The sequence below is a fragment of the Podarcis erhardii genome, assembly GCF_964252035.2.
Source record: "Podarcis erhardii genome assembly, chromosome: 1".
Classification (NCBI taxonomy): Eukaryota; Metazoa; Chordata; class Lepidosauria; order Squamata; family Lacertidae; genus Podarcis; species Podarcis erhardii.
The window spans coordinates 20,148,577-20,172,046 of NC_138497.1; the positions used below are offsets into that span (position 1 = coordinate 20,148,577).

The 23,470-nt window shown below is 44.2% G+C and overlaps 1 protein-coding gene and 2 long non-coding RNA genes across 7 annotated transcripts in view; 2 read left to right on the plus strand and 1 right to left on the minus strand.

The window, feature by feature from the left end:
• Nucleotides 1-4,460, minus strand: part of VRK1 (VRK serine/threonine kinase 1) — a 42,260-nt gene extending 37,800 nt beyond the window's left edge. The window contains exon 1 of one of the 5 annotated variants that reach the window (XM_081863555.1): nt 4,283-4,460. The gene's annotated coding sequence lies outside the window, so the exon portion shown is untranslated. Of the gene's footprint in view, nt 1-4,257 lie in introns of all 5 variants that reach the window. The other 4 variants (XM_081863554.1, XM_081863553.1, XM_081863552.1 and 1 more) reach the window with 4 other exon arrangements.
• LOC309345609 overlaps nt 1-23,470 on the plus strand; it is a 248,536-nt gene that overhangs the window by 37,431 nt on the left and 187,635 nt on the right. The gene's annotated exons all lie outside the window — the stretch shown is intronic.
• On the plus strand, nt 4,714-9,082 carry LOC309345333. The gene is made up of 3 exons (XR_014158193.1): nt 4,714-4,743; nt 5,123-5,273; nt 8,928-9,082. It is a non-coding gene; the product is annotated as an uncharacterized lncRNA (long non-coding RNA).

Genomic DNA, 23,470 nt, shown 5'->3' on the forward strand with positions numbered 1-23,470 from the left:
TAGCATAGAAACTGGACTTTAAGAAGGCTGATTTCAAAAAGTTTAAGGAATTACTGGGTGAAATCCCAAGGTCAGAAATACTCAAAGAGAAAGGAGTCCAAGACAGATGGGAGTTTCTTAAAGGTGAAATACTAAGGTAGACAATTCCAACAAAAAAGAAAAGTGGGAGGCACCTAAATAAACCAGTGTGACTGCATAAGGAGCTTACAGATGAACTGAGATGTAAGGAGAGAAGGTATGAGAAATAGAAAGGAGAAATCACAAAGTAAAAGTACGGTATATATGAGTAGCCAAGAGTTGCAAGAAGGTCAGGTGGGCCAAAGCTCAGAATGAACTCAGGCTTGCAGGAGAGGTTTAAAATAATAATAAATCTTTCTTTGGCTATGTTTGAAGCAAGAACAAGCAAATAGTATGGGCAAGTATTATAGTTGAAATAATGTTCAGGTGGCGCACTTGGAACACCTCTCACTAGGCAACAGTCATTTTTGCTCCATTATATTCCTCAACAGTGTGTTACAATGATCTAACTTAGACATAACTAGGGCATGAATGACTGTTCAGTGTCATTGCATCTGCCATTAATTTTTCTCCCCCCCCTCCCTGCACACTTCGTTTCTTAGCAGCCATTTCCTATTATATGTTTCCATCCCTGCTGAACAGAACTAAAATGAACATGCCTCTAATTTATTTTGAACACAAAGTTTCTGCTGTGTGGGAACACAGAATGATTCAACAGCTGATGTCCTTCCTCATTTGGTAGTGCTCTAATCCACCACAAACTGCTGTTTATTTCAGCAAGGTTGCTTCCTTTTAGTGATCAGGCAGTGCCACTAAGTTTGTAAGTACTGCATAGATGACATTTTCTAAGAAAACCCAAGGAACAGGGGACATACAACACCCACATCCAACCTCAAAAATAAAGAAATTAGATTCTCCTCTTATTTAAATGAGGGGGCACTGTTTATCAAATAGGAGAAAGAGAAAAAATGAGTATGGATACTTTAGTAATTTACAAATGGCTGGAACCAAAAAAGTATGAGTACTTTGCCCAGGCAGCAAAGCTTCCTGCCTCTTTCCTGCTTAAGACATGTGTACCCAGAAGCTCTTATAAAGTGCCAGGGACAGCAGGCAATGGATGTGACATGAAGGCTGGGAACATCAACCCTGCTATCTTGCAGTCCCTTGCAGACTACCACAGAGCCTGGAGACAGGCAGGCAGGTCGTGTATCCAGCAGTGACCAGAGGAGGAATGACCACTGGAAGGAGTGCAGAGAAGAAACGCCATAGCACATCTGCAGCAGCACAACCGGATGCCTTCTGCCCCAGCTACGACAAAACACGTCTCTCCCACATCAGTCTCTACAGCCACAGCCAGCGCTGCAACTTTCCAACCGTTTGACTTCACCCCCAAAGGAGCACTCCTCCAATGACAGATGGATGCCAACCAGAGTTGAAACAGATAATTTCCAAAGCAATTAACATCTATTATTTATTAAATTTATATACCGCCCTTCATCATAAGCTCTCAGGGTGGTACACAGCATAAAATTCTTCTCAGGCCTTTAGTACACCTTTTTTTTTTAGTGAATTACCAGAAGATGACATGTAATGTCAGGTTCTGTGGGTTTATATGCCACAAACCCCATAATATATGAGAAAACCTTATTTAGAACTCATTAACAAAACTCCCATTAAGCTACTTCACCTCCTCTTTATTAAAAACAGGTAAATGGAAGTACTACAAAACAAAGTCCACACACATTTTTACATGGGACAAATTGCTTCCGAGATTCTCTTAGGCATTTTATCTGAATGTCCAAAAGCAAAATAAGAATAACGCAGAAATACAAAAGAAATGCATGCAGAAGGTCCCAGGTTCAAGTCCTGACATTTCCAGTTTCAAAGAATATCAGGCAGCAGAAAAAGAGCCCTGCCAGTCAGGGTAGACAGTCCTCTGGGCTAGAGATGAATCAGTGGTGTGACAGCACTAATCATTCAGAGCACTAGAACTACCAAGTGAAACCTATACAGGATATTGACTTCTAAAAATAGCTTCCACCTGGTTATAGTAAGACACTTTATTATATGAATGCATATAAATAATACATAATTTAATTCCGCTTTTCCACAGCTACGGCATACTGGGTTGACCTTTTCACATTCAAGTATCTACAACTCCTAAAATCTCCTTCCTTGTCAGTCACTCGTCAGTGCAGATCCCGTAAGCATATATTCTCAAATTGTTTATATTTAACTTAATTTATTCAGTTACATGACTACATTGTTGCTATTCTAGCCTCACAGCAAGTCTGCAAGGTAGGTTAGCAGGAAGACAGCAATTTATTAGAAGAGCCCTCTGTACTTCATGGATAGAAATGTGAACCTGGATTTCCAAGACCCAAGAATATAGGATAGTTTACAATTTTTTAAAATGGCTTGCAAGATAAGAGGCACAATATAAATCAATTATGGCATAATAAGCTGTTGTGGACTACAGTTCACCTCATCAGATCAACACTAGCCCACAAAATACTGCCCTGTAATAAACATGAACCTTTAAGATGCCAAACATTGCTTGTGTGGCAAAAGACGAACATAGATCCCACTCCGGAAGAGATTAAGCTACAATCCTAAACAGTCTCACTAGAGAGTAAGACCTTTTGAACACTACAGAACTTCCTTGTGAGAACACTGTACTGTCCATCATGATGGCTAAATGGAACATCGGAATTCAGGGGCAGTGTACCTTCCAAATAGCTGATACCAAGGGCAAACAATGGGACAAATTACAAGATGACATCTCACTGCCCACTGTGAAAAGCAGAGTGTCAAAGTGTGTGCATCTTTTTGGACAGATTCAGCATGGCTCTCTTGCATTTCTGTTGAAACATGACAGCTCTAAAAACTCTGCCACTACGATGCCTTTGTTTTGTATTAAAACTTGTTGATCTGGAGTATCCTGAGCTGTGTGTGTGAAAATAAACCAGGAATACAACCTGCCACATTTACACCAAAGGGAATTCCCTTTGGAATGGGCTTCAATACAAAGCGAGATAATGAAAAGGCCTCCAGCAGGCGAAGGTTGTGTGCGAGATAAAGTGTGCAAGAGCACACAACCCCCTTCCCCCATCTCCAAAGCCAACACGGTGCAGTGGCTGGTGCAGTTTTGGCTGATTGTCACCTGCAGCCTTCAAGATGTGTCGGATTGCCACTCCCATCTGCTCAATGCCGTGATCAGCGGTGATGGGAACCGTAGTCCATAAACATCTGGAAGGCCAGAGGCTCCCCAACCCCAGGTGAACATCCCCATTTGCGGTGCAGCCCTAACCATGTCTATTTAGTTGCAAAGCTGCTTTGGGTTTCCCTGGGCAAGACAAAATGACAAGAAATGTAATAGATAATAAGAAATCTTACTGAATTCCACGGGGCTTGTACCCAGGCCAAGTGGGGTTAGGGTTGCACCCAGCCACACACTGAGCGGCCCTGAGCCATGTTTAGGGAAGTTTTTAATGTCTGGTGTTTTATTGTATTTTTATTTTTTTGTTGGAAGCCGCCCTAGAGTGGCTGGGGAAACCCAGCCAGATGGGCGGGGTATAAATAATAAATTATTATTATTATTACTCCCTGCCTCTCTCCTGAACATGCCCCCCTCCCAATGGTTCGCGTGAGAACAAAATGGGCGGCAGAGAGACACAGCCACCTAAGCTGCCTCCAGCACCTCCAAGGATAATGAGCGCAGCTATAATGATTTTAAGGAATCTCAATAATGGGGAGGAGGGCAAGGAGTGGAATGAGATGCAGACGCACTTTCTTCTCCCCGTTTGTATCTGATAAAAGTGACTCTAGCCCACTCTCTATTAATAATAATTAGTAATAATAATGTGCCACAAAACTCCTTACTTTCTTCTGCAAACACCGCTCGGGAAATCCTCACAGAAAAGTCCCCTCCCGAGTGGCTCCGCCTACCCCGCAACCTGCCAGCCCACGTGTAGAACCGGGAGGGGCACCCCAAGGGCCATCTAGTCGAACCCCGCCTCACTTCGCCTCAGCAGCGGTGCCCTCCCAGCCCTACCCCGGAGGCTGCTGTTGTTATTATTATTATTATCGCCATCGTTATTTACACTGTGCAGCTGGGAATGCTGAGGGGGGGGGGCCAAGAGAGGAGCGAGCAGCCTGGGCCCGCGGCGGCCTAAGCTCGCCTCGCCCCCCTCACAGGCGCCTGCCTCCCCTCAGGCTGCAGCAACGGCCTTCCCTTACTTTTGTTTTTACTTCTGTAATATACCTCCCTGCTTCCCTCCTCTGCTCGCTCGCTTCCTTCCGCCCGCTCTGAAATTCCCGCCGCGAGTCTCTCGCTCTCTCCGCTTCCCTGTCAAAGTCCGGCGCTCGGCTTCCTCTCTTTCCCGCCCCCGCGCGACGCGGCACCTCATTGGTTAATTAATCCACGCGCCCTCCCGCCCGAAAGTGACGAAGCTTCTTTTTTTGTAACGTTTGCCCCTCCTCGGCCGCCGTCGCAAGGCAAACGGCCTCCTTTCCCTCCTCCCCCCCCCCACACCACCCGCGTGCTGTGATGCCTTCTGGGAAGTGTAGTTTTATTTCCCGCATAGGAAGGGCGCGCCGCTGTTTCTCGCTTCTTCCCACCCCGCCCACTCCTCCTCTCGCGCATGCGCGTTTGAAGAGGGGAGCCGGTGCTAAGTTTGAATGTACAGTGCTGTATTTTAAACTACAGTACATGCACTGGTAGATGTTATATATGTTGAATTGTGGTTGTTGTTGTTTTAATGATTCCCCCTGCGCCTCGTTTATGTCTTAGTGGGTCTTTTCCCCCCCTGTAAGCCGCCTTGAGTCCCCTCAGAAGAAAAGGTGCGGTATTATTATTATATTATATTATATTATATTATATTATATTATATTCAGTAGGCCAGTACCCCAGTTCTGGGTGACTTATGGTGCAAATCATGTGATGGGTTGGGAAAGGGCTAGGCAATTCCCTTGTTTAGGATTAGCTGCCGTTTGCATTTTGAAAAAATTAAAAAAAATTGCAATAGTAGGTTGACAAGAGCTTGCAAAATAAGTAGAATGCATATTCATGGAATGAGCTTGTTCATATTTTCTAGGTAGGCAGAACTGTGTGCGCAAACTCATTTCAGTCAGTGCAGAAATGGGAGAAAGTGCATCAGTGGTCAGCGAACAGCAAATCTGTTAGAACAAGAACTTATAGTGCAACCGTAAGGGAAATACTACTGCAGCATTTGGGACTTTGGTTTAGAGAAAAGGTGAGTAACATGGTAGAAGTTTTTGAAAATTATGCATGACATGGAGAAACGGATAGAGGAGAAATGTCCCTCTCTCATAACACTTGAACTCATGGATATCCTATGAAACTGAACTTTGAAGATTCAGGATGGATAAAAGAAAAGACTGCTTCACACAGCACACAGTTAAACTATGAATCTCAATCCCACAGGAGGCAGTGATGGCCAACAACGTAGATGGCTTTAAAAGAGGATTTGGTACAAATTCATAGAGGAGAGTGTGGTCAAGGTCTACTAGCCATGATGGCTATGCTCAATGCTTCCGAATACTAGTTGCTGGAAACCACAGAGTGCTCTTGTGCTTAGGTTCTGCTTGCTGGTTTCCCTTATGCATCTGGTTGGCCACTGTGAGAAGAGGATGCTGGACTAAATGGGCCACTGGCCTGATCCAGCAAACTCTCCTTCCATTCTTAAGTTCAATGTTAAGCATATATAACAAAACAGTATTGTGGCACTTTAAGGTTTATCAAATTTATTCTGGCATAACTTTTCCAGAGCTCAAGCTTGCTTTGTCAGATGCATGAAGTGTTGGTGCTGACCTTTAAAGCCCTAAACGGCCTCAGTCCAGTAATCTGAAGAGCATCTCCACCCCCATCGTTCTACCCAGATACTGAGGTCCAGCGCCGAGGGCCTTCTGGTGGTTCCCTCACTGCGAGAAGCCAAGTTACAGGGAACCAGGCAGAGAGCCTTCTCAGTGGCACCCGCCCTGTGGAACGCCCTCCCACCAGATGTCAAAGAGAAGAACAACTACCAGACTTTTAGAAGACATCTGAAGGCAGCCCTGTTTAGGGAAGCTTTTAATATCTAAGGACTATTGTATTTTTATATTTTGTTGGAAGCCGCCCAGAGTGGCTGGGGAGGCTCAGCCAGATGGGCGGGGTATAAATAATAAATTATTATTATATGAAATGAAATATTAGTTGGCAGGTATATGAGGCAGAAAATTATGAGATGCAAAAATTACAGCCAGTGATCACTGGGGCTTATATATAAGAGGCACACCTTAACCTTTTACAGTAGCAGACTGTTGATCATTTACTGAGCATTGCTGACACCATTGTATATTTAACAGCTTATATTTTGGGAATGATTCCTGTTCTTACGTAGCTGCGTTGTTTCATATTTTCTCGATGTCCCATAATCATATTATAAAGTAGTTGTGTTCTATGTTGCAGTTCAAGGACTGCTAGGAGTTGTTTCTTTTTGTTTTCCAATGTATTTCTTATCGATAAAAAAAATTCAGTGTGCATATTTTCTACCGTTTCTCTGATGAAGACAGGGACGTCCTACCATACCCTCCAACATTTCTCCATTGAAAATGGGGACATCCTGGGGGGAAGTGGGACATTTGGGGATCAAATCAGAAACCGGGACAGCTTCTGTAAATTCAGGACAGTCCTTGGAAAATAGGAACACTTGGAGGGTCTGAAAGTGCGGCCCAGGGAAAAGAGTTTGAGAACCACTGTGTCTTCTACAACAGTGGACAACCCTTCTATTTATCTCTGCAGACTGTTGGTAAGATGCTCTGGGGTTACTGTGAGCAGTTAGAGTGGCAACTGCCTGGCAGTCACTGGAGGGGCTCCAGGAAAGAAGACCCCATGTGTCAGAAGCAGAGGGCCCTCAGCAGGTGCCCAAGGGTGCCGGCTGCTGCTGTGAGCCCTCTCCAAGAGGGCTTCATATATATTCCCACTTTCTGGTTTCAATACAGTCATACCTCGGGTTACAGATGCTTCAGGTTGCGAGATTTCAGGATATGGAAACGCTGAAATTCGGAAGTACCGGAATGGGTTACTTCTGGGTTTCGGTGCATGCGCAGAAGCACCGAATCACAACCCGTGTGTGCGCAGACGCAGCGCTGCTGGTTGCGAATGTGCCTTTATAACCTTTTCACACATCTGTATTCTTGGAAGTGCGGAATCGTTTGTGGGAGAGAGGGTTGAAAATATTCATTGTGGTTGCAAAAAGTTACACGGGAAGCAGGCCAACAATATTTTTCCCGGTGATATCAGGAGGCGGATGAACGATTCACTTCAGTAAGTTCAACTTGGGAGTCTCTTAAAGAGTGCCAAGCCTGGGAAATTATTTTGTTGTTGCTGAATGACATCAATCCAAATTAAAGGATTCTTGTGACTTTCAAAGTGGTTATGCTTATTTATTTTATCGCCCCAATTTTTTTGTTGATGAGAGTGCTTTTTACCCTCTTACCTGGACCATCATTAGGCCTTCCTTCTAATCACCTTCTGGAATATAGCATACGATGCCACCCATCATATACCTAATACAGGCCCCCACAAACGGTACAGTCTTGCTATGGCTGTACAAAGGACTTCTGTTTATCATCAAACATTTCATGAATCCCATTACGTGTGAAAGAATTATTATCTATCCCGCTGCAGCAAAAACACTTTTTCCTATAATGGAATTTTTACTCTGGAAATTTATTTTAGTATTAAAAGGTTCCACTTTATACTGTCTACAGTTCAATCAGTGATCTAAAAGGCACTTACATGCTTTGAACGAGATACATAAAAAGCTTTTATTGCAAAAGCTTTGCAGTATCTACCAATTTTGCCATTGATCTGTTTCCATGTAAGGCAATCCTGGAAGGTGCCCAGGCTGTATAAAACCACATGGTGGGTTTTGATCTCCAGCCGGTGATTAAAGCACATTATGGAGGTTTGAAAATTTTCTTGTGGCTATTAGCATACCTCGAAACATCACTGTATTAAATGCTAGCGGTGTTCTTAATACATGCTATTTAAAAACAAGAACCCCAGAATCTATAAACTCCTTATTTATTACTCTGTTGCCGGGAGGACGTAAAGCTCTTGAATGAATGAAGTGAGTTTGGCCTTTAGTGATAGAAGCTTTGCTGATCAAAGAGTGATTTCCTGAGATAATTAGGAACAGGCACAATGCAGTGAGGTGGAAGGTATATGTATTTTTAAATCCTCATTTGCTACTAATACTACTAATAGGCACAACCTCAGCCACTGTGGGGCTGAAAGGCTAGAGTGAATTCCTATTAGGGATGAGGAAGAAACTTGATAACGTCTACATTTAAAGGTTGAACGTACCTAATTTACAATTTCCAAAAATAGGCAAACCCAACGACAGCTGTCCTTCAAAATATGAAATGCTGCTAATTTTGCCACGCTGTTCTCCAGCCAAATTTGAATACATTGGGTTTATGTGTGCATAAGAATGTATATGTTACTGAAAATAACACACACATACACACAAATGCATTATATTGTGGGATTGTGTGCATGTGTTAAATGTGTGCATTAGGCAAATTTGCATTAAAAATGTGTATATTGGGGGGTGAGTTTTCATGAGGATATATATATATATATATATATATATATATATATACACACACACACACACATATATATACATATATATATATGCTAAGTGATGTGGATGATCCAGTTGAAGATTGAAAAAATAAGAAACAGAGAGAAAGCAAAACTGGCAGATTTGCCCATCCTTAGTTCCTACCAGCAAGTTGGGTTAGGTCTGCTGAGTTTATGACCCACCAGCCATGTAAGGTGCTGCATCTGGGGCTTGCTCAATATCCTAATTGTGTTGCATCTGGAACTTTAGAAACAGGAGATGAACACTGAGCAGTCTGTCTGGGCTGGAAGATAGGAAGCAGCATTCTACCGGGTCAGTTCAATGATAAACTCCAAAGACGGGAGCAGTTGGCATTTAAATTGCCCAGCAACGGCTGCCGCACAGGCCAGTATTTCTATTTAAATTAGAGTGATTATCATATGCCAGTTTTAACCCAATCTGTATCTTCTTTTGCTTTCTTCTTTGGTGATATATAAGTGGCCACCCCATGCCACCAGACCATGACCATGCTGGTGGAAGGATGCAACCCTGGGCAGTGTGTATGGAGCATAGCTTTCAACCTTCCCTCTTTTTTTTGCAGGAAATTCCCTTATTCCAGCGCTGTTTCCCACTGCTTCCCGCTGCTATTCCGGATTGTTAGATATCTCGTAGACTGTCCCTGGGACAGGTGAGGCTGCTGATCCCTTATTTTCAAATCTGAAAGTTGACAGCTATGGTATCTAGGTCCAGGGCTGCCCAGGCAACAAGACCCCTCTCAGCCTCGCTGATGTGGTCCAAAAGAAAGGAAAGCAATACATTTGGCAGCAGTTTGGCTGCAGGAGTTGCTGGAAGAAGGCGTACAAGTCGCCACCCAACCATCTTAGAGACACTACTCTGCATTTATGTAGGGTTACTCCTTAGCGTTTTCTTTTCCTGAAGGCAGCGGAGGTTTAGGATAAGAGTTTTCCTTCTCCTAGATACCTCCCCAAGTTTTTATATATACACAAACATTTTAAAACAAACAAACAGACAATAATCAACCCCAGTGCTTTTATTTTCAGGGTACGCAGTACTGGCACCTCTTTTTTCGTTGTTAATAAATGGGGCACTTACTTCATGGTGAGTACCGACACACATTTTTCTAGGAAAAAAGCACTGAGCAACCCTATTAAAAACAGCACTGAAAACACTTAAAGCCATTTAAAAGTACATACGTACAACAACCACCCTCAGAAGACCCTGTCAGAACAAAATATTCTATCAGAAAAAAAGAAAGCAGAGAGAGGTTTAGCCTAACCTCTGGTGGAAGGGAGTTCCACAGTCTAGGAGCAGACGCCAAGAAGGCCCATGATATCCTGAAAAGTACATTGTGTCAGGAGCAATAGCAACAAGTAGAGGATGCAAGGAACTTCGTGCTATTATATTTGCATGGTATTTACAGGGCATATAAATAAGGAATTTTGATTATTTATTCATTGATTCCCTGATTACCAATCCCCTTTCCTAGCTGCTTCTTTTTTATATTAAAAGAAAAAGGTAAACAAAAGACACCCAACCTCCAAAAAACTCATCATCAGATGTCCCGTTGGTTCTCCTGCACAGGCAACACAAGCTCAAAAAGTTAACGCACTGAGAGTTAACAAAAATACTGTTAATCACCACTGACATTCTCTCATTCTTTAGACAGGCATGCTAAGAGTTTAATCACATGCATTATTGTAATCAACCTGCCAATCACGTATTGAAGTGTTTCTTTTTTTTTTACAGAATTATAATACTATTTCCCACTCCCCATCCCACTCCCACCCCAACCGAAAGCATGGAGATGGCAAGTTTGATACTGTACCACAAAAATAAAGGGAGGGGGGAACGGGTGCCTCTCTGTAGAAATTTTAAAAAAGACTGAGAACTGCTAATTCTTTTGCCCCACAAATAGGTTGCATTGGTTTATTACAATAGGAAGGTGATTTATACGCAATCAGACCATTGGTCTGTCTAGTCTACACTGAGCAGACTGGCACTGACTCTCCAGGGTTTCAGACAGGGGCTCTTTCTCCAAGCCCTACCCTGAGATGCTGGAAATTTAACTTCTGCATGCAAAACAGCTGCTTTTCCATTGAGCTACAGCCCTGTCCAAACCCAAAGTGGCTTATATATTAGGCGCCTAAATGTTTTAAACATTTTGAATAATAATTATTGTGTTGCTCAAACCCTGACATATTTGCTGCCCTAGGCTCCTTTGAGAGGAAGGGTGCGATACAAACGTATTCAAGCAATAAATCTTGGATTCAAATGCAGCTTCCCATCCAAGTAGGTTGAGGTCCACTTAGCTTCAGCAGTGTGCTGACCTTTATGCCCTAAACAGCCTCAGCCCAGTATACTTGAAGAATCTCCAACCCCAGCGTTCAGCCTCACACTTTGAGGTCCAGCTCGGAAGGCCTTCTGGCAGTCCCCTCACCGTAAGAAGTGAAGTTACAGGGAACCACGCAGAGGGCCTTCTTGGTTGTGGTGCCCGCCCTGTGGAACGCCCTTCCATCAGATGTCAAGGAAATAAACAACTATGTGACTTTTAGAAGACATCTGAAGGCAGCCCTGTATCAGGAAGCTTTTAATGTTCAATGTTCTACTGTGGTTTTATAATAGTTGGAAGCTATCAAGAGTGCCTGGGGCAACCCAGTCAGAGGGGTGGCATATACAGGCAAATAATAATAATAATAATAATAATAATAATAATAATAATAATAATTTATTATTTATATCCTGCCCATCTGGCTGGGCTTCCCCAGACACTCAGGGCGGCTTCCAACAAAATATTAAAATACAGTAATGCATCAAACATTAAAAGCTTCCCTAAACAGGGCTGCCTTCAGATGTCTTCTAAAAGTCTGGTAGTTGTTGTTCTCTTTGACATCTGATGGGAGGTCATTCCACAGGGCGGGTGCCACTACCGAGAAGGCCCTCTGCCTGGTTCCCTGTAACTTGGCTTCTCGCAGTGAGGGAACCACCAGAAGGCCCTCGGCGCTGGACCGCAGTGTCTGGGTAGAACGATAGGGGTGGAGATGCTCCTTCAGATAGACTGGACCGAGGCCGTTTAGGGCTTTAAAGGTCAGCACCAACACTTTATTAGTGTCTGTGTCCAGAGGACACTGTTATCTTTCTCCTCTCTGAAGAGGACAAAATGGTACATGCATACGATGCAGACAGCATGCTCACATTGTAGGGTAACACTACCTTTCCTTGACTGCTTAGCCATTGTTGGTGTCAACACCTCTGTGGCTAGACTTGATTATATCTACCTACGCACACATGAAGACTCCCTGGAAAAGACGTTGATGTTGGGAAAGATGGAGAGCACAAGGAGAAGGGGACAACAGAGGACGAGATGGTTGGACAGTGTTCTCAAAGCTACCAGCATGAGTTTGACCAAACTGTGGGAGGCAGTGGAAGACAGGAGTGCCTGGCGTGCCCTGGTCCATGGGGTCATGAAGAGTCGGACAAGAACTAAACAACAACAACAAGACAACCTTGTTTTCATGATACCTCAGGAGGAAGTCCTCCTGTGTTCCAAGGGCCTTAGAATTGGAAGGAACCTGGAGGATTATCTAGTCCAACCCCATGCAGTGCAGGAATGTGCAGCTGCCCCATACGGGGATCGAACCTGCAACCTTGGCCCGATCAGCAATACACTCTAACCAACTGAGCCATCCATTACTCCATGGCAAGTATGCACAGGATCTTGCAAAGGCCTTGGCTGTGCCTCTTGCTCCTACCAAGGTTATTTGAAATCCTTTTAAAAACTAATATTAATTGCAAAATTGCAAATACATCTATAGTACTATTTGCATTTGTTTGCTGTATTTAACAAGGTTTATATACTGCTTAATGATAATAAAAACCCTGAGCAGTTTACATAAACTAATATAAAATACTCATTTAAAGGTATGGATAAAATCAAACTTTATTTTTTAAAAGTAGCTATAATACGAACAATCAAGTTATGGATGAAACCAACAGTTTTAAAAGTGAATATAAGTAAGATTACATGTCTGGAGAGGTTTGCCCAAACAAGTTTTTAGCAGGTGTGGAAAAGAGGACAGTAATGTCACCTGCCTGCTATTTATATGCAGTTCCAAGGAATAGGTGCTGCCACCACACTAAAGGATCGATTTCTTGCAAGAGCAGAACAAACATGCTTTGGCATTTGCAAAAGTGGCAGTTCCGCGGTCATTGAAGCGGTCAAATGGGCACATATGCGATAAGGCGATCCGTCAAGCAAACTGGTCCCGAGCTGTGCAGGGCTTTATATGCTAGTAGCAACACCATGAAATTGGTCCGGTAACAAAGCAGCCGCAAGCAGAGGTCTTCGAACAGTGGTGTAATATGCTGACAGGGTCTCACTCCTGTCAGCAATTGTGCCGCAGCATTCTGTACTAACTACAGCTTCCAGATCAAGTGCAAAAGATTTCCTGCATATACACACATCTATCTATCTACAGTGGTACCTCAGGTTACAGACGCTTCAGGTTACAAACTCCGCTAACCCAGAAATAGTACCTCGAGTTAAGAACTTAGAATCATAGAATCATAGAGTTGGAAGAGACCACAAGGGCCATCGAGTCCAACCCCCTGCCAAGCAGGAAACACCATCAGAGCACTCCTGTCAAGCTTTGCTTCAGGGTAAGAACAAAAATTGTGCGGCAGCGGCGCAGCAGCAGAGGGAGGCCCCATTAGCTAAAGTGGTACCTCAGGTTAAGAACAGTTTCAGGTTAAGAACAGACCTCCAGAACAAATTAAGTTCTTAACCTGAGGTACCACTCTATCTATCTATCTATCTATCTATCTATCTATCTATCATCTATCTACAGTGGTACCTCGCAAGACGAATGCCTCGCAAGACGAAAAACGCGCAAGACGAAAGAGTTTTCCGTTTTTTGAGTCGTTCCACAAGACAAATTTCCCTATGGGCTTGCTTCGCAAGCCGAAACGTCTTGCGAGTTCTTGCAAGTTTGTTTCCTTTTTCTTAAAGCCGCTAAGCCGCTAATAGCTGTGCTTCGCAAGACAAAAAAACCGCAAGACGAAGAGACTCGCGGAACGGATTAATTTCGTCTTGCGAGGCACCACTGTATCTATCAATCATCTATCATCTATCTATCATCTATCTAAATACTGATAAAACCTTGTGTCTACTAATGCTCAGATATATAATTTATGTGTGTGAGAACAGTGCTAGGTCATTTCACTGTTTTCAATGTTTGTTGGGGGGCAGTTAATGTGGTTGAGAACTTTTAACTAAGAGATGGGGGGGTCAAACTATTTTAATAAATAAATATGCCCTTCCCTATCAAACCTGAAGTGCCCTCTGGAATAAGAATTCATTGGTTCAGGGTGGCTACTGTTAATAGCTTCTGAAAGGACTTCCAGAATCCACGATCATGAAAGCAAATCAGTACCACAGAATTCACATCCAGAACACGAACAAATGCAGAGGGGGTTTTTTGGTGTGTGTGTGTGTATGTGTGCGTTAATGGTGGAATTTATGGTATAGCATATTTTTATGCATTTACTCATTGCTGTACTTCATAATAGATGAAAAACATAGAGAAGCAAGATACTGTTGACAGCTATCCATCTGTCAGTGAAGAGAAAGCTTTTCCTGTTCGTGAAAAATAACTTTGCTATGACAACTTTATGGAGGACAGAACTTTACGCTGTAACAGGGCAATGGGTCACATCAGAACTAAGCCAATAATAGGAAGGACTTATTATATTGCTATCAGATGACCACCTCCGTGGTCTGCAGGATATAATTTCGTCATCCCACTCCAGATTTCTCTGTAGACAGATGTCCCCTCTCACATAAACAACTGTCACAATTGGCATCAGTGTGCTTGTTGGCAGCCCCAACACCAGTCACCACAAAGCAGCCTGGGTACTGAATGGATTGGAGAAGATCAAATTACATCCCACGCCTCTTATTCACTATCCCATCTATCCCAGCCAAGATCGCATTTGGATAGAAACTGTTTCTCAGGTGGCTAGTCCTAGTCTTTATAACCCTGTACCTTCCCTGCTCCTGCCAGCCTAGCAGTTCGAAAGCACGTCAAAGTGCAAGTAGATAAATAGGTACCGCTCCAGCGGGAAGGTAAACGGCGTTTCCATGTGCTGCTCTGGTTCGCCAGAAGCGGCTTAGTCATGCTGGCCACATGACCCGGAAGCTGTACGCCGGCTCCCTCGGCCAATAAAGCGAGATGAGCGCCGCAACCTCAGAGTTGGCCACGACTGGACCTAACAGTCAGGGGTCCCTTTCCCTTTCTTCAAGAAGGCAGAAGATGAAAGAGATCATTTCCGGGGTGCACACTATCCTGCACTATATCTGCAGCTTTCTTATGACACCTGGAAGCATAGATTTGATCCAAGGTTGAACCTGGAATAAACTGAGCTATTGACTGATTTGGGGGAGGCACCAGTGGGTGGAGGGGGGGCTATGGGGTAGATGGGTCCACAACACTGAACCGATTCCCTGGGTGCATTTAGAGACTGGAGGGCCGCTGGTGCAAGCACTCTTCATACAGGCTGCGCTTGTAATAGGCTGTTTGGGGTAAGGAGATTTCCTTTGGTGGCAGAGACGCTGGGTGGTTTTGCAACACATTAGCTGGCATGTACCGCTGGAGTTAATGTTCCCCTTAATGGACCAGGGAACATGCCTACTGCAATCTTTTTGTAACCATTTCTACTGCATCCTTGACATGGGATAAATAAACAGAACTGGCAATATTGCTAAAACCGTCCACTAAACATTTTTTCCTCATCTCCCTCCCCACCCCATGCAATATCAACACATGCTGAAATTTAAATATCACTTCCATCTGCGCTCTTTTCTCTGTTAATAATCAAATTGCAGCCATCAAGTCTTCATTTGGAAAAAGGGGGGAGGGGGGAACCCTCAACTTTCTCCGGAAAGTAAGCACAGCCATTTGAAACCTTTTTCTGTGTGTGTGATTTTGGAATGGCATGTCAATTCTTAAAAGCGCTGAATTTGTAGCACCGCCGCCTCATCAACATATCATAATGTATATTGGCCTGTTTTATCAAACAGCAAAAATAATAATGTACTTTTAAAAAGAGAGGGAAATGTTTCTTCCGAGATATAAAGCAGGGAAGATGAAGTAATATATGAATATGGCACTTTGGTCCTAACTTAATGGAGGCCCCCAAATACTATATCACTTGAACCAATGACGAAATGGGCAAAACTGCATTGACTGTGAGGGTTATGAGCATTTCTTAATATGCCCCATGTCCCCCCCCCCCATCCCTTATCCTGGAGTTCTTACTAGAAGAAAACCTCATTTTTCTCTATGTCCCCATTTGACTTGTTAGGTATGGATGAATATGCCAATTTTGGGTTCCCTCAGTTGGTAATTTTATCAATGTTAAGTTCAGTTGTCCCCATTTCCTCAACAGCTTGCAAATGATTTAATTATGCACTTCACCAAATATACATACAGTGGTACCTCTGGTTACAAACTTAGTTCGTTCCGGAGGTCTGTTCTTAACCTGAAACCGTTCTTAACCTGAGGTACCACTTTAGCTAATGGGGCCTCCCACTGCCATGCAATTTCTGTTCTTATCCTGAAGCAAAGTTCTTAACCCAAGGTACTACTTCCGGGTTAGCAGAGTCTGTAACCCGGAGTGTTTGTAACCCAAAGTGTTTGTAACCTGAGGTACCACTGTATTTTTGCACATAATTTTGTCTAATGCGTGCATTTTTGCAAGCAATTTTCCCTGACATAATGCTTTTTCCTACATTATTTTCACTAACAAGTAGGGTTGTGCAAGGCCTCCCAAGCACATGTTTATCAGGGGTTAAGCCCTAATTAAGCATGTGGCTGGCAGCAAGGAGAGGGGGAAGAAAGAGGCAAGGCATTGCTCATTAAAATTATCAGGTGGCAGGAGAAGGAAACGACTTCTGCTTGAGGCCGGGAAAGCTCCTGCCGTTCAGAACAGACAACCTTGGACTAGATGGAAAAATAGCCCGACCTGCTCTAAAGCACCTCCCCATGTCCCTCTGTTTTTCTGCAGATCTGTGCTCGTGATAACTTATTCCTTGAAAATGTTGGATAAGATCTTTCAAAAGCAAACTTCAGCTTAGAATTTAGGTATGTTGAAGAGATGCAATAGCAATTAAAGAGGGGATGGCGGGAGGGAATTAGCAGCAGAGGAGCAGAGCTCCATGCGTGCACCCTAACTGGGGATGGTATTTGCATGCACGACCCCCCCCCCTCCCCTGGATGGCACGCACAAAGCAATGTTTGTGAACGGGCCCCACTGATCAGCTGCTCTGGAGTAGGGCGAGTGGAGGGCTGCATCTGCTCACCCTCGTTCTCTTTCCTGACAAACAGTTGACCAGTACAGTGGTACCTCGGGTTAAGTACTTAATTCATTCCGGAGGTCCGTACTTAACCTGAAACTGTTCTTAACCTGAAGCACCACTTTAGCTAATGGCGCCTCCTGCTGCTGCCACGCTGCCAGAGCACGATTTCGGTTCTAATCCAGAAGAAAGTTCTTAACCTGAAGCACTATTTCTGGGTTAGCAGAGTCTGTAACCTGAAGCGTATGTAACCTGAGGTACCACTGTACATTCCCACCTTCCTTACTTCCTTAAATAGCTGTGGCTTTCCTGTGCACACTGTCTGGGTTATCTCCTGTTACAACTTCAAATCACACGCCTACCAAGTGCCCCAGGAAAAAACCAGGACCGCCTGGGTTTTTTGTGCAAGATTGCAACAGCCATTTTGGGTCCCACTCACTCGCGTCACACTCTCACGCCCCCTCCAAGTGTTTTTTTGGGGGGGCGAGAGCAAGATGTGGGTTGTGTGATTCACCTGGAAGCGTATCCTAGAAGACCCGCACCCCGGTTTTGGGTCTCCCCATGTTGGATGGTATGTAATCAGGGCCAACCCCTACCATTAGACAAGAGTGAGGTAGGTGCCTCAGATGCTGGAGGGTGGAGACTGATGCTAAGGAGCTGGAAGGCTGAACTGCGTGTGCCAGGCGGCTTACCTGAAATCCTCTGAACTGCCATCACAAGGGATGGTTTCACCAATGCTGGAGATTCAACACCAGCCAGCTTCAAATATGTGGGGAGTCAAGGAGATGGGATGCTATCTTGCTGTTTGCCGTAGGCAGTCAGACTCTGCTTGCACTGTTGTTTACTCCAGAAGTCTTGAGAGCAGAGCTTCTGAAACTTCAGGAGCACTGTGCCTCACTAAGGATACTCAAGGTTGCTTCGGCTGCTATCAGAACACAGACAGAGAGGAGGATAACTGTTTTGTACTGAGTTGAATAGGATCCAAAATGCAGCAGTCTGATTGGTCCACAGGAGCCACCCAATCCAGCTCCAGGTGGAAGTGAATCTGCAACCTGATTGGCCTACAGGAGAATCCCTGAATTAGCCAATCACGTGGGGCCCATTGTGTAAATAATGTATATAAAACAGACATTCTGGGGGAGCTTCTATTCCTCCTCACCACTATGAGCTGAATAAAGATTATGAAATCCACTCTTGACTCCGAGTATATTTCAATAACCTAATCTGTTGCAGCTGGGAGTTCCCCCCAGGGGTGGGACCACCACAGAGAAAGCTCTCTTGAACTTTACCACCAAAATGGTTCAGAAGTCTGCAAACCTAATAATAATAATAATAATAATAATAATAATAATAATAATAATAATAATATTTATACCCTGCCCATCTGGCTGGGTTTCCCCAGTTACTCTGGGCGGCTTCCAACAAAATATTAAAATACAATAGTCCATCAAACATTAAAAGCTTCCCTAAACAGGGCTGCCTTCAGGTGTCTTCTAAAAGTCTGGTAGTTGTTCTTTCTCTGACATCTGGTGGGAGGGCATTCCACAGGGTGGGCGCCACTACCAAAGGCACGTTACACCAAATTAGCTGGGAACTGTGACCTAATGCCAGTTTACTAAGCAAAAACGTAAAACGAATTTCAAGTTGTGGCTTACGGCCCCAGATAGTAAGCTGACATTAAACCATACTTCCCCATTTTGGAGGACATGGCTAACCAGTTTAATTAAATAATACATTATTTATTTATTTGATAAATAAATAATAAATGTTATTAGCCCAGAGGAGAGGAGGGGAAGGTCAAGGCGGGAGCTCACAGTTCCCTTATTCATTCCTAGCTGCTCAACTACAGCTGGGAACTAAGCACCCTACAAGTCATCTTGCATTTTTTTTTTACCTTCTAAAAATCTTTCCACTTTCAAAAGAGCTTCTGACGTGAAGCAAGTGGGGTAGGAGAGCAAGGAAAAAACTGGTCCCACCTGTAGAGATATATCTCTTGAATATTCTATTAAATCAAAAGTTTTAGCGTAGGGAGGACGCAACTGAAATAGAAAGAAAGAAATGTATTTAAAGATTGGACAGCGATTGAATTATGCAGTCGTTAAAGAAAATGAATGAAAGAAACAGAGGCTAACAGTATTGGTTAGAGCCAGATTTCGTTCAGATCAGCAAGACAGACTACTAGCACAAAAGTGGAACATCTCAGGGGACACGCCTACAGACCGTCTGTTCCTACCTCTTAATTTTAACTTCCAGTTCCCAAATTTAATTTGATCTTTGCTTCAATAAAAATTTGCCCATTACAGTAGTTTTGGCCAATGCCTGTCTCCAGGGACACACCCCAAATGGGGGGGAGGGATCACTGTTGGAGGCAACAATGCTTCTGAATAGCAGTTGCTGGAAGCCACAGGAAGGGAGAGCGCTCTTGTGATCCCATCCTATTTGTGGATTTCCCACAGGGTAGTATCTGGTTGGCCACTGTGAGAAAAGGTTGCTAGTCTAGATGGGCCATTGGTCTGATCCAGCAAGCTCATCTTGTAGGCTTATTTTCTTCCACTATCTTTTCGCTTGGTCTGCCACATTTTGCAAATGAGAAAGAGCCATCCACACATCATATACAGTCATACCTTGGATCCTGAACGCCCTGGAACTCGGACATTTTGACTCCCGAATGCCGCAAATCCAGAAGTGATTGTTCTGGTTTGCGAATGTTCTTTTGGAACCTGAACATCCACCGGGGCTTCTGTGGCTTCTGATTGGCTGCAGGAGCTTGCTGCAGCCAATCAGAAGCTGCAATTTGGTTTTCGAACATTTTGGAAGTTGAACGTACTTCTGGAATGGATTCCGTTCGACTTCCAAGGTATGACTGTATGTTTATTTTGGCATGTATTCTATGCTTTTATGTGGCATTTTTTATGTTGCGCACTGTCCTGAGATACTTGACCTTGCTATGGCTGCTATTGGTGGCTGTATTCAGGGCCAGGTTGGAATTTGCCCAGGGGACTTATTGGCACCGTCCTTTGGTTATGCCGACCTCATAGCAATTGTCACAACGTTGTCAGTTAAGGCACTGGGTAAACCTTAGTTTTGGGTGGAGGGGAGGTTATAGCCTCTGCCTGCCCCGCCAAAGCACAGGGTACCCTGGTCATCATCAGGGGGCCCTGGGGGCCTGGGTACCCACATAATTTTCACCATGGGTGACCCAACACGTTGTGCACTGCAGTGGGGTGCTCCGTTGGGCCCTCCCACTGCAGCAACAACATGTGATATCACATGCTGCATGTGACATCACACACACGCCGGGCACCCACAATGCTGGGTGGAACCCAACGCACCTGATCCCGGCAAAGGGATCCAGGAGGAGTTGCTTCTCTCTGGGAGCCCAGGCAGGGGCCATAGCACTCCTCAAGCTGGCAACTCTGTGGGTGGTACCTACTTGATGTCTGTCATCAGACCCCCTTTGACTCGGGTTGACCCCAAATTGTTGCCAGGGATTTGATTCAAGGGGGTGATGTCAGAGCTGTGGGCATCTCTCCTCACCACAGAAGCCACGAGAGTCTCCTTGACGTTTTTATTATCTTTATTTACAGGATTTTCATGATTCATCCATCAGAGTCACTTAGTTCAGATCTCTGCTGAGGCCTGCGTTTGGCCCTCCAACAGCTCATAAAATGGCAAAGTCTCTCACCCCTGCGTTCAGCCCTTCTCTTAATCACATGCCTCTTGAGGGCGGTCGTAAATTTTCCCGCCCCTGATTCTGAGCCTGAGCTTAACCCCTGCGTCCCCTGTGAACTTTCTGTCTCCCCAGCCCTTTCTGAGCTTATTCCAGCCGCTCTCTCCTCATTGCCTCCCCCTCCCTCGGGCACCTCATCCACATCTTCTGTTCCCAGGCTTCCCCCTCCCTCTGGGGAACTTGAGACCTCTGGTTCGACCCTGACAGGTAAGATGGAGGAGAAATGGTGGAGATCACCCCCCCCCCCTTGAGCTGCAGGAGAAGAGGAATGCAGCATTGATTTACAGCAGGGTTTTGAGGAAGGTCACAGCTCAGAGATATACAAACAGAAGAGTTGGGAGGCAGAGCAGCCAGCTGACATGTTGTCACTGGAGAGCATTTCTGAACCCTTCTCCTAGAACTCGGCAGTCGTTAAGAGTGCAGGAATAAAGGACTCAAAGATAATTGAGCATGATCAGCCACCGTAAGGGGAATGCTGTCGCTAGGAAGGAGGGAGGAGGAGCTCAGTTGGAGCAACACATTTATCAGGGCATACAGTGGTACCTCGGGTTACAGACGCTTCAGGTTATAGACACTGCTAACCCAGAAATAGTACCTCGGGTTAAGAACTTTGCTTCAGGATGAGAACAGAAATCACGTGGCAGCAGCGGGAGGCCCCATTAGCTAAAGTGGTACCTCAGGTTAAGAACATTTTCAGGTTAAGAACAGACCTCCAGAACGAATTAAGTTCTTAACCTGAGGTACCACTGTACTGCATTATTTTGTCTCTCGCTGTTATGAATGAATAACCTCATTAATAAGGACTCTACCTTGTTCTCTATGCTTCTTGCTGCCACCGGGGAAGGAATACAGTTCCCAAAGCCTTGACAATGGTATACCTCAGCAAGCAGGCAGGTGCTCAAAATGGTTTTCCAATGCCTTGCCAAACCAACTGTAATCAATAAGAGTTGTAGCCTTATTTGACCCAAGCTACATGTTCCGCGTAATCAATGTGGGTGGTCCTGGGGTGGGTGGGGACGCATGGCTCACACAATTAATCACTGCTAGTTACACAAGCATAAACACCGCCCTGTTTAGGTGAAACCTCTCTGAGAAAGTTCGTGTGCTCTAAACATTTCCATGGTATCAAGTTAGCCATATCGATTCATAACAAAACTCGCTGCAGCCAGCTGTAGGCAACCAAACATTAAATGATAACTAATATATGGGAGAACCTACCCATGTGACGCTGACACAACAGCCTCACACATATAACATGTAAAAGAACAGAAGTCTGCTCCGACCTTATACTGAATCGCAGCATCAAAGTTTCACACTGAATAGAACTATCTGCAGAAAGGACTTTACGATCTGAAAATGGAGATGATGTGTGTACTTTAATTTAAAAAATCTTTAATAAAAAAAATTCCATGGTAGACTTCTCAGGAAGTTTAATCTATTTGATTGATTGACTGATTGATTGATTGATTGATTGATTGATTTTTGTGCCATTAGGATTGTTCCTTTTCCTCCATCATTCATTCATTCATTCATTCATTCATTTGTTGTTGTTGTTGTTTAGTTGCTTAGTCGTGTCTGACTCTTCATGACCTCTTGGTCCAGAGCACGCCAGGCACTCCTGTCTTCCACTGCCTCCCACAGTTTGGTCAAACTCATGTTCGTAGCTTCGAGAACACTGTCCAACCATCTTGTCCTCTGTCATCCCCTTCTCCTTGTGCCCTCAATCTTTCCCAGCATCAGGGTCTTTCCCTGGGAGCCTTCTCTTCTCATGAGGTGGCTAAAGTATTGGAGCCTCAGCTTCATTCATTTAGCGCAGTGGAAATATCCCAAACTAATGTCACCAAAATGCTGCTGTTGGTTTTAAAACCCAAACCTTTAAGGGTGCTAGAGAAATGTGAACTTTGAAGAGGTTTCATTCATGCTGCATATGTACTGATGGACTCCGTGTAGAAGTGCCTTGTTTCTAAGGCTGGCCTAGACTTTCTGTTTGCAATCCATGTCAGCTTCACATGTTTTCACTCTCAATTTCATTGCATCTCCAAACTCATCTACAATTTTTAAAAAAATAAATACTCTCATAATATGTATTTAAATGCACATGTTCACACATATCTTAATATATATGTAAATACGCATCTTCTCTCAAAATACATTTTAAAATGTATATTTTGGTACATTTAAACTGCCAGAAACTGCACTGCAGCATTTGGAGATGTGTGAAATCTGGTGGACAGCCAAGCTCTGATCCGCACATTCGTCTGAGATGCACGGATCAGGTATTTTTGTATCAGGATTTGTGAGGCTGAAATTCCTCAAGCATCTCTTCTTTGTGCTGCTGCTGCTGCTGCTTTCCCCCTCTTCTGAGGAACTATATTTCCATGCAAAGTTTAGCATGTGCCCCTATTTTAACCTGGCAAAACAGGAGCGACTGCTATCAACACAGCTCCTTTAAAGCCTAAACTTGGAATTCCTAAAGCTGGGTCACAGACATGGGTTCATGAAGTCTCATTCTCATGAGATTCACCTGCCATATGAACCGACCCAGATCCTTTGATCTGTCAGAAGTTCAGCCTACACTCGAGTAGGACCCTGGCAGAGACACATGCCCGACTGGCATGTTCTCTCCCTCCTGGTCAGTCATTCGGGAGCTTCAGAAGCTTTCTTCAACCTGAACATCACAGTGACCAATGCCAACCGACACCAGCACACTTAGGGATC